The sequence below is a fragment of the Heptranchias perlo genome, chromosome 23 (assembly GCF_035084215.1).
Source record: "Heptranchias perlo isolate sHepPer1 chromosome 23, sHepPer1.hap1, whole genome shotgun sequence".
NCBI lineage: Eukaryota > Metazoa > Chordata > Chondrichthyes > Hexanchiformes > Hexanchidae > Heptranchias > Heptranchias perlo.
In genome coordinates, this window is record NC_090347.1 from 10,858,042 (window position 1) to 10,870,041 (window position 12,000).

Genomic DNA, 12,000 nt, shown 5'->3' on the forward strand with positions numbered 1-12,000 from the left:
TTCAAAGCACTGCTGCCTGTATCCTGACTCACACCAAGTCCCGTTCGCCCATCACCCCAGTGCTCGCTGGCCCACATTGGCTCAAGGGTCCACCAATGCCTTCATTTTAAAATTCTCATCCTTGTGTTTACATCCATCCATGACCTCGCCCCTTCCTATCTCTATAACCTCCTCCATCCCTACGACCCTCCAAGAACTCTGCATTTATCCAACACTGGTCACTTGTGCACCCGCATTCCCTTTGCCCCACCCTTGGCAGCAGTGCCTTCAGCACTTTGACCCTAGGCTCTGGATTTCTCTCCCTAGACCTCTCCTTCTCTCCATATCTCTCTCCCTTTAAAACCCTCCTTAAAACCCTCTTTGACCAGGCGTTTAGTCACCCCTCCTAATATCTCCTTCTTAGGCTCGGTGTCAGTTTTTTTTCTGATTACGCTCCTGTGAAGCACCTTGGGACTTTTTCCTACATTAAAGGCCCCATATAAATGCAAGTAGTTGTTGTTGTTGTAATCTAAAGAGCTTGAGTTAACGTAACATCTGATTGCCTTCAACTAGTCATCTGGCTTGAAGGCCATAACATTTCATTTCATTTCATATTCATACTTGCAGCCTGACACACTAAAGTAAACACTCAGCAAAATCTGCATCATAAACAACACCTTTTGGTGTTTGACAGACTTGTCTTTGCAAACAAACCGGCGTAATGACCTAAAATGCAAATAAATGTGGCTTGGTTTCACTCTGACATTACATCCCATTATCTCTGAGCACTGTTACTCCGTGTGATGATCCAGCTGATCTGCAGGTGCAAAGGGAGATTGCCAAACACTGTTTCATAAAGATATTTTTCTCCAATTACTAATGCGAGCAAAAAAAAATGTAAAATTAATGTTTCCCACCCCCCCCCCCCCCATCCTCCCCCACCCCCGGTCCCTTTAATCTTTGTTGTAAATTGCCTGCACTGCCACAGATGGTTTAAACCAGTTGTAAACAATTTTACAACACCAAGTTATAGTCCAGCAATTTTATTTTAAATTCACAAGCTTTCGGAGATTTTCTCCTTCCTCAGGTAAATGTTTAAACCAGGAGCAGGCTTCCTTTAAATTCCTTTATTATGCCATCGTATCATCTCCTCTCAATTCACAAGGGACAGAATCTTCTTTCTAATGGCTGGTCATTGGTCCTCTTCATTGCTCGATCACAATTTATTAGAATTGCTTTGACTCTCCAACCTCTGGCCACCCTCCTGTCAGGTGTAAGAGATACCGATTCTCCAGTTAATTGTGTTCCTGTCATAGCCCCAGTTCATTCATCATCCACGCGACTGCAACAGATACATCGCTTCACCACTGTATGGCACAACTAAGCGAGCCCTCGGGTTCCCAATCTTTATTATTACTGTTAGCCTAAATTACAATAGCATTCATACCTCCTGGATACTTACACATATGCCCGTTATTTATGAGTATGATCCAGATACCAGGAAGAAAGGTTTGTAATATATCAATAGCTTGGAATTTTATTATTGTGAAATTTAGAATATTCTACCTGAGTAATCATTTTAAATCACCATTGTTTTCTGAGTAACACTTTACAATGTGCTATTATTGAGTTTTACCCCAGGCCCAGAATGAATAAACAATGTGAAGTTTCTAGTTGTGAACATGTGCAAAAACAATCTGATGGAAAATGCCCAGAGGGAACACAACTATTATAGGCCATTGTCCCATTAGCTATCGCACAGCAATAACTTCTCAAAGCTTATCCACAAAGCGCTGACTGACGTTCTATGAATGTTTAATCGTAATTGAAATTTAGTTTGCGCAAAAACTCTGAGCAAAAACTCAGACAACACAGTATAAACCAACAAGGCTCAAGTATTGTATAATGTTGCATTATTCATACTACAAGAGATGTCAGCTAGTAGCTACCCTGCATCCAACAAAACCAATAACCAATCCACTACAAGACCACCACCTGAAGGGGACTGTGTCAAAAATGGTGAAAAGATTTCCATGTTTAATTTGATATATTTTCTAGTAGCTGAGGTTTTAAATAGAGGCTGTTCTTTTCGGTGTGAATGGTAGACCAGACATATCCGAGATCCACCATACCTTCAATAGATCAGCAGAAACCCAGGAGAAATGGAAAGTTTTTCAGAAGCATCCCAGTCATAGTATTGTATGAAAGAAGGCATGCCGCTGACCAGAAGCCAGCATTGCCTGTTTGGCTCCACTTCCCAAGATGCCACCGACCATTCCTGCCGTCCCTGGCAAAACCCACCCAGGAATGACTGTAGTAACTTGCCTTCTCAGAGCCTGCTTCAGCAGAGGGGAGGATGCCGAGCTCTGCCGCCTGCTGCAAGGGCACCTGCAGCTGCAGTGCAGCATAGAGCTGGCACATCTGCAGGGACAGTAACTGCCAGCTTTCACCCAAAACTTGAGTGCACCTTCTTGCAGTGCTGACCAATGGGATGGTGCTGGGGATTGGCACAACAGACGCCCTCTTTGCAAGCATCTCATGCAGAACCACCTCAACTTCAGCAGCCGTTAAAGGGGAGGCCAAGTGTTTGCTGCACCATCACTTGTCTGCAGACTCATGCCTGTGCCTATGGTTCCCTTTCTGCCTTCATCCCGGCTGCCACTTCATCCCATGCCCTTTCACTTCAGCCTTGGCAAAGGTTGCTCATGGGTGAGATGCCTTTTAGTGCTCTCCTGAAGCTTTCTAAGTTTTTGTCCTCCTCCTCTTAACACTCTCCTCTAATTGTCTCCATCCTTTTGAACAGCACATACACACATTTTCCCTCTCCAACCAGTGATATCATCCCTACCCCAGCATGGAATAATTTTGACTTTGTGCGATAGTGTAAAACAGGTGAGAGCAAATCGGCAGCCCGTTTTACATCTCTCCCCATTTTTATTTCCACCGACTTCAGTGTCAATTTCACCAGCGTTTTGTAGCTGGTGTTGTGAGAAATTATGCAAATGAGGCTAAACCAGAAAATTGAGTACTATTAAGACTTGGGATTCAGTCGGGTCTTAAAGCAATGAAAATCAAATTAGAACTAAGTGAATTGGGACTGAGGACTCTATACAGGATGGGGATGAGGATTCTGCATGGGATGAGTTGAGGTCTCTAGGTAGGATGGAGCTGCAGACTCCATGTTAAATGGGGCTAAGGTCTCAACGTGGGGTACGCTGAGGACTCTACATTTTTGGTAGTGCTTTGTCCGAATCTCTTGAAATAGTGAAATAGATGGTATGAATCCCTTTTGCAGCTCAAATCTATTCATTGTAGTGACTGAGATGTTCAAAAGAAGTTAAATTAAAGAGTGGGGACAGATTGGGAATGTCTTAATGTAATACCTTGGTGTTAAAAGGTCTTTGGTGAACAGGTCCCAATGGCTCAGTTGGTAAAAGAAGTGTGTGACCAAGTCAAACAGACTAGAAGATCCCAGGTGTTTGCTGAGTTAGGTCACCTCAGCCAAGGTGATAGTTGGGGCACCTTGTACTAGGAGGGGAAAATCACACCAGGTTTGTGCTCCTGATCGTTATCTTGTGACCCTATTGGAAAGTGCACATGTGTGGATGTCTGTAATTTCCCTCTACAATTGAGTAGGCCACTGACATCCACTCTTAGGCCTTCACATGAAGAACGGAGACTTGGACGAGGTGGCTGTTGGGGATCGATGCCCAAGGACACAAACTCCAATATGAATCAGTGCCTTCAGAAGAGGAATGGGAAAAGAACAAGAAAAGAAATGGGGAAAAATACAGGTCCTTGGTGTGCATCATTTTCTAATTTGATTGAGGTTAACTTAAATGGAATTGATTTGGTACCGCAGTTTCTCTCATACCGAATGTTCCTTTGCGTGATGGCATTGGATGTACCTTATAATATTAGTTCCTTTTTACTGACTCTAATTTCTGTTTCATCATGCTTGATGCACAGTGAATTTGACATTTGTACAGCTAGAACTTTCAATAAGTTTTCCTTAGGAAAAAAAAAGATATTGAGTTTGTACTACAGTGGACGTAGCCGCAAAGCTGGCTGACTGTGACGGAAATAATACTAGGAGGAATGGCATAGCAATGCAGTGAGGAGGACATGCATTTCCACTACTGATTCCTCAAGTGGTGAGTGTCTGATCTGGAGCATATTGAAATATTGTCATAAGAAAATGCCAAGCAGTGGTCAGGTTATTCCGCACGGGGTGGGGGAGAAAAATTGCACTATTGGTCATTTGGCTCACTCTCACACAACTGCCGAACATTTATAGAGCAGTGTTGACGGAGGTCTGGGGGCAGTGGCGGGTATTTCTCAGGGATTCTGGCCAGAGGAACATAGGCGGAAACCCCATTTACACCTGCACCTGGGACCGATTGGGAAACCCTCCCCCCACTCCCCAAGGGAATTGCCAGCACAGGTCTCAATCCCATCCTCTCACCAGGGATGGTGTGATGCACAGAAAGAGAAACAGGCGAAAATATAAAGAAATGTTGTGTACCAGTACTATTGTGTATTAAAATGGAGGCCATTGTTGTTTCACTCAGTCTGGCCTTTTCATTTGTGCTGCTACAGTTTATATCTCTGGTACTTATTCTTCCACCTTTTACTTCTTTCTCACCTTTCATTATAATCTATTGCACTTGTCGTTATTCCTACTCTGCTCGCTCCCTCTCACTGCCACTTACAGCTGATGTATACGCTGTTAGGGTTACAAGATTTATGTACTGATGATGTAGCAGGTGAACGGTTTGCATTTATATTGCTTTCACCAGTTCAGCATGTTTTCTCATCCCAGGAGTTTCAACAGCAGAGATTTCACATGAAGAACATTCATTCCTCTCAAAAAGTAACAACCTTCGTACGTGACTCTGACGCTGCTAATGAACACCTCACCCAAGTGACGTGCCAAAAGACTAGTAAACCACACACTATTCCCAGAGAGCCGTGTATCTGCTGCACCTACTGTTCAGGTGGCAGTATTTTCCGGTCAAGCTGATATTTCTACCGACTCAGGATGATTTAGCAGCAACGCTAGAGCACGTGAGCAAACTGAAATAATAGCACCTTTTGAAATAATTAGGAACTGCAGCATTATGTACTTCCCGGTTTGAGGTTTGAATAAGGATCTGTAACAAGGAAGGGAAGGGGTTCCGAGGGATGTTGGAACTGAACTGCTCAAAGACTGTGACGTACAAAAGAGGTTCACATCATCAAAGACTGAAATCAGATTCCTGTTCCGATTACACAGCAAACGCAATGCAAGAGTGGTTCAAGAAGTCAATTTGTTAGAAGTTGCATTCTCTCGTACATCCAATACATATTTTCCCCTAGAAGTCAGAGGACTGCTATTTGTAAGTGTGTTGTGCTATTTGAATGAAGATTTCCAAACATTGTGCAAATTGAATGGTAAAATTAATAAGATTATTCTCATCATTAGTGATATCCACCAGAGACGGGTGGAACCTGCACAAAATGATGACTGGATGCCAACAATACAACTTGCCAAGCTGATTAACATTTGATTAAAAGGCGTGTGCTGTAGCCCCGAGTGGTTCAGTGTTTGCAGACACATTGTAACCTACTTTATACTTTAGTATCTTTTGGCTAGTAGCAGGAATATGGCACAAGTTGAGGAACATCAAAGGAATATTTTTCCACTGTAGGATTCCACTCTGAACATTCCCAATAATTTGGGCTCCAATTCTCACTACAACAGATAGCATAGGTACGTGACTGTCTCCCTGTTGAAATGTAGCCGCCTTAAACACTGCTCGTCTGTGAGGTCCAGATATGATGATCGGTTCCTGAAAACCTCCTGCGCTCCTGCCTCCTTCGCATTCTTCTTGCAGCCAGTGGAGGTCTTTGCTGCCTTCCTTGCTGCTGCACCTCCTCCTCATTTGGCCGCATCAGGGGTAGACTGAGCAGCGTGCTCATGTTCAGTGAGACCTCCCTCACTGAGATGCGGAAATCTACTGATGCCCACCTGAGAGCTGATGAATGCTCCCGTCCAATGATGGCAAATCCAATGCAGCGAAACCATGAGGGGGTGGAACCAGAAGAGCATTAAGGCACAGCTGGCAATTGTAACCGATCAGATTTCTTCGCAGTGGCTCACTGCCTATGGGAGTCATTTTTATTTTGTTGTATAAACTATTTAACATGGAGAGCAAATAGAGGATTACAGGATGGGAAGTCAGCATTAACACTGCTTCGCATTGTTATCCAGCAATACAGAAGTTTGAAGCCCTTCAGGAGTACAAACAGGTTATTTGTTCATTGCTCTGAGACTGAAGTAATATTTAAAGTCAGGGAGGGATCAGTTTTCAGCACACTGATAGTTAATGTTTGGCAGGCACTTTGGTATTTGCTGTTCCTTCAAATTTACTCCTACTTTCCTAAAAGTTCCCATTATCTTTTTTGTTGGGAGTGTGCCAGAGAGCATAAAATGGTGAATGATGTTCTACAGGGGCTATTGAGTCGAAGGAAAATTAGATGTTACAATAGGAAGGTACTGCACACTCAGCTCAAGCACTGTATGACCCTGACAATGCATTTCTTACAACGATGGATTCTGCTCGTTGTCCTGCCTGCAATGACCCCAGAACCCATATGCTGGCCAGTTAAAAGCTCTCCTTCCTTTACCCTCCAAATAGGCTGAATGCTATCTAGCTGAGTTGGTGTGGAATAGGAATGTGTGTTGAATGTCAGGTGAGGAGAGGATCAGGTTTGTTTGCGATGCTCCCCTTGATCAAATAGCTTACAAATACACCCCGTCTAGGTTCGCGCCTGAAGACTGGGTACTTGAGCAAGGTACTGGAGGCGGAGTCCCCACTGAATCATACTTCTGTAAACAATTTTACAACACCAAGTTATAGTCCAGCAATTTTATTTTAAATTCACAAGCTTTCGGAGATTTTCTCCTTCCTCAGGCAAATGTTTCAAGATCTCCTTGAAGCCTACGCATTTATACATATTGAACAATAAAACATGGTGTTTACAGACTGCCCCTGCAACTGCCCGTTGCCAAGGCAATCACCGTGTTCAGACAGAGAGGTGTTACCTGCAGAACCTCCGAATACACATTCAACAAAAAAACAAACAGGGAAAAAAAAGAGAAAAAAAAAACAGAGAGAGGCAGAAACATCCGGAAGGCAGAGAGAGCCAGCAAATGACCCATTATATTAAAAACAGATAACATTTGTTCGCTGGTGGGGTAACGTGTAGCGTGACATGAACCCAAGATCCCGGTTGAGGCCGTCCTCATGGGTGCGGAACTTGGCTATCAATTTCTGCTCGACAATTTTGCGTTGTCGTGTGTCTCGAAGGCCGCCTTGGAGTACGCTTACCCGAAGGTCGGTGGATGAATGTCCATGACTGCTGAAGTGTTCCCCGACTGGGAGGGAACCCTCCTGTTTGGCGATTGTTGCGCGGTGTCCGTTCATCCGTTGTCGCAGCGTCTGCATGGTCTCGCCAATGTACCATGCTCTGGGGCATCCTTTCCTGCAACGTATGAGGTAGACAACGTTGGCTGAGTCACAGGAGTATGAACCATGCACCTGGTGGGTGGTGTCATCTCGTGTGATGGTGGTATCTGTGTCGATGATCTGGCATGTCTTGCAGAGGTTACCGTGGCAGGGTTGTGTGGCGTCGTGGACGCTGTTCTCTTGAAAGCTAGGTAGTTTGCTGCGAACGATGGTCTGTTTGAGGTTGGGTGGCTGTTTAAAGGCGAGTAGTGGAGGTGTGGGGATGGCCATAGCGAGGTGTTTGTCCTCATTGATGACATGTTGAAGGCTGCGGAGAACATGGCGTAGTTTCTCCACTCCGGGGAAGTACTGGACGACAAAGGGTACTCTGTTGGTTGCGTCCCGTGTTAGTCTCCTGAGGAGGTCTATGCGATTTTTTGCTGTGGCCCGTCGGAACTGTCGATCGATGAGTCGAGCGTCATATCCCGTTCTTACTAGGGCGTCTTTCAGCGTCTGTAGGTGTCCATCGCGTTCCTCCTCGTCTGAGCAGACCCTGTGTATTCGCAGGGCCTGTCCATAGGGGATGGCCTCTTTGACGTGGTTAGGGTGGAAGCTGGAAAAGTGGAGCATCGTGAGGTTGTCCGTGGGCTTATACTTCAGCAAGGCTTCAGGCAAGGAGTGGAGAAAATTAAAGGGGGCTAACATAGAACCAAAGTAAGTCTGCCTCTATAAATAAAAAGTGCAATGATCCCATTTAGCAGGACTATAAAAGACACCGTAGCTGATTTGGATCGAACAAACCATGCACCACATTCTTCCCCAACACATACATCACACGGCCTTTGTACCTTAGTGCACGGATTCGACAGAACAGAACTGATGCAATCTCTTAACCTTCACCAACACAAATCTTTACATTTTTAAGAGCCTGCACCGGTCTCAGCCCCTGCAATATCCACATCACCACTTGGAAATGGTGTGAAAATATGCTTTGCTTTAGTTTAGTTAACGTTTTTGATTTAAACTCAGCGACCCCCTGACCCCAGTTACAAATGGCTTTAGTGCTATTAAAAAAAAAAGAGCATCTATAAATATTACGTATTGTGGGAGACCATTTCCATCCCAATGCATGGACATTAACTCTGGCACACAGAGCTGAAAGCACATTGAAATGAGGTCATTAATATTAATTCATCAACACATTGCACTTTAATAGACTGCTTTGTCAGAGCACTGCCGCAAAATGCACAATTAAAACATGGACCTTTGAGCCATTGGCTCAGGAAAGAGGCAGAGTTCAAATCCTGGTCCTGTGCTGAGTTAGTTAACCACAGCTGATGCAACGGTTGGAGAGGTGGCTACAACGGGCCACAACACTCCTGGGTTAGAGAAAGAAACCCATGATAAGCAACAAATGTGGCCTTGCCAACGTCACTTGCATCTAGAGAACAAATGAAAAATAATTGGCCAGGACTTCTGGACAGGATCACTATCCTGTGATATCTGTTGGAAGAGCACTGGTGTTATCATTGGATGGGGACAAGCTGTATGCAATGCTTGGTGTAGCACTGAGCCATACAGACCAAGAAGGTCTCAAATGTTACTGCCAGTATATGTTAGCTAACTTCAGTGAGGGACAAGATAATGGCATTGCAATTGGCCCACATTCTCTTGGGCCTGTGAGGGTCAATCAGCCAGCGTTCCCGCCCCTAACTGCTATCCTCTGGCCTCTACTGGAAGTATGCAAGTAGAGACATTGAATGAGGAGAGATGTGGACTTGGCTGTAATTCTGCCGTAGTTGAATAGCCTGATGAAACTTGCCATCTAGGTTCATTTATCAATAAGGATCACTAGCGTGAGGTACTGGAGGGCGACTGGTGCCCCATGGAACTATATTCCAACAAGGAGCCTCTTCCCTCAGGAGAGGAGGAGGGAGAAAATTTTGGGGAAGAGGGAAGAAAAATGAAATGAGAGAAGACATCCATGTAAATATCAGAAACAGGGATTCATTGTAGTAATATTTTTGTCATAGGTTTTGTGACTGCCTCACAGCTTATGACAATGAAAGTGCTGGATCTCCATTCAAACCCATGTTCCTCACTGTCTTTCAGTGTTTGCCTGCAGGTAGCAATTACATGAAAACAAACAGATTCCTGAATGAACTCATTAAAGAAGTGAAATAACCATTGAAGTTCCCATTCTCCAGGCCTGGCAGAGTAAACAGCACGTGAACAGGTTGACACTCGATCTTTGTGAACTATCTGACATCTGCCAGAACTCATTTTATTTGAGCCTCTTAAAACAAGACAAGGATGAACGTTAAGGTGCAGATTTAATTCTTTTTAAATAGTCTTCTTTACCTGACTGTGCTGGGGATGGATTCTTTATCACAGTACTGCTGTCAGCTGTTAAAATTGGGATTAGCTAATGTTACTGGCTACTGGTTAGACAATTTACCAATTACTCAACAGAATTCCCAAAACAAATTAACTCCAAAGAAACCTCAGTTAGAAAAAAAGCCACAATTTGTACAGTCGGCTAATAAATCTCAAGCCAAAGAACACAATAGAAATTTACAATGCACATAATTGTTTTTTTAACGTTTTTTATTGGGTTCTCGAGAGCAGATTCAGATACATATCGTCATTGTACATTCACACCTATTTTCATAAGGCTTTTATACATTTAGGTATAGAGTCACAAATATTTCATAGTGGGTTGCTGTGCAAGGAGCATGGTCAATTTGTGTTCAGAGAGTTTCTAGGAATGGTCCCCAGACTGCTTGGTATTTCCCCAGCTCTAGGTGTACACTGAATCACTTCTTCTGATTGCTATAGCTGCCAAATGTGTTTCAGCTGCATGATTGTTGTGGGAAGGGCTGCACTTCACTAGTAACAAGAGTTAAGCTGGCCAGCTTGTTCCAGAGGGCCCTCCCTGTCCAACAGGTAGCCCCTCTGGGATTGTAAGGCCAATCATGGTCCAAAGGGTCTCCTGAGCTGCTATCCAGGAGAATGGTGAGTTGCAGAGGCATGACCAGAATATTGTAGGAGGTGCCCTTATGGTCACAGCTGCTCCACCAGCCTTCCAGTCTGGAGGAATGAAGTTTTGGAGCTTTTATAATGTGTGCAATGTACAATCTTGAGTTCATGCACGCTGTTACAGGCAAATGTGTTTACGATCTGATCTCATACCCCTCGTCACTCCCCCTCTCTTACTGGTCAGCCTGGATCTCGATCCCAGGGGTCTCTCTGGCTTTCTGTCCTTTTCTTGATCATGGAGGTGAGCGCCGTGCACAGAGCAAAGTTGCGTTCATAGGAATCAGTCAGGGAGTGGAAGGCATGCGTCACGGGAGTTGGCTCACACTGAAATCTGCAAAGTATTGCAGGCCTGATCCATAGATCCTCTGCAAAACTCATGGCTCCCTTCCAAACACCCTTTCAGATGAGACGATAAACCGAGGCCCCGTCTGCCCTCTCAGGTGGACGTAAAAGATCCCATGGCACTATTTCGAAGAAGAGTAGCAGAGTTCTCCCAGGTGTCCTGGCCAGTATTTAATCCCTCAACCAACATCACTAAGACAGGTGATCTGATCATTATCACATTGCTGTTTGTGGGAACTTGCCGTGTGCAAATTGGCTGTCGTGTTTCCTACATTACATTTTGAAAAAAACTTCATTGGCTGTGCAGCGCTCTGGGATTTCCTGAGATGGTGAAAGGCACTATATAAATACAAGTTCTTTCTTTTCTGTTCAAAACAGACCAATCGATAGGCAGAAGAATCACATGGCCACTGCAACCCTCCCAGCCCGAGACATGTCTGTGCCTCCATGAAGATTCAACCAGGCCCAATCAGGCACAATGGAGAGCTCGCAGGAGGACTCAACTCAGGTGGAGTCAGCATCTGGAAAGAGGAAAGGATCTCCAGATTAGACCAGCTCCTCCATCAGGGCCAGATTATGCCCCTCCATCAGTTAGCCAACAAATTTCAACTCCCAGCATGAAACAATATCGATCGTCTTCATCACTCTCTCTACTTTTATCCAGGGTTCTACAAAATGTCCGATTAAAACCTACTTAATTTGTAAAATCAGATCAGACTCAGACAGCATTTGTTGGGGAATGGTATGAATGAATGAATGAATGAATGAATGCCATATAAAGTGACAGATTAAGCAATATAGTTATCTATTGTTTAATATAATACAATATACTAAACGATACAGAATGACTGATTATACAATCTTGAACATTCATTAAATATGCCCGTTATAAAGTCTAATTCTATTAGACGCTATTCTACTGGTCTTAATTTAATCTAATTAAAAGGTAAATCTCTCATATAAAAAGTACAGCAGAAATGCCAAAAACCACTGTTTCATAAATTAACACCTTTTTAGGCAAAAGATTTGTCTCTTAAAGGGGCAGGTCAACTCTAAACAAATTACTCATCCATGGTCATTTATCTCATTTGCTTGGCTGGTCTCAAACCTTGTTTTTTATTAAAGAAATGAAGAAAGTTTTATGGTGGAA

At 43.9% G+C, this 12,000-nt stretch overlaps 1 protein-coding gene across 1 annotated transcript in view; it reads left to right on the forward strand.

Moving 5' to 3' along the window:
- Nucleotides 1-11,560, forward strand: part of gprc5c (G protein-coupled receptor, class C, group 5, member C) — a 61,925-nt gene extending 50,365 nt beyond the window's left edge. The window contains exon 6 of the transcript XR_010966955.1: nucleotides 11,229-11,560. The gene's annotated coding sequence lies outside the window, so the exon portion shown is untranslated. The remainder of the gene's footprint in view (nucleotides 1-11,228) is intronic.
- Nucleotides 11,561-12,000: the final 440 nt, after the last annotated feature.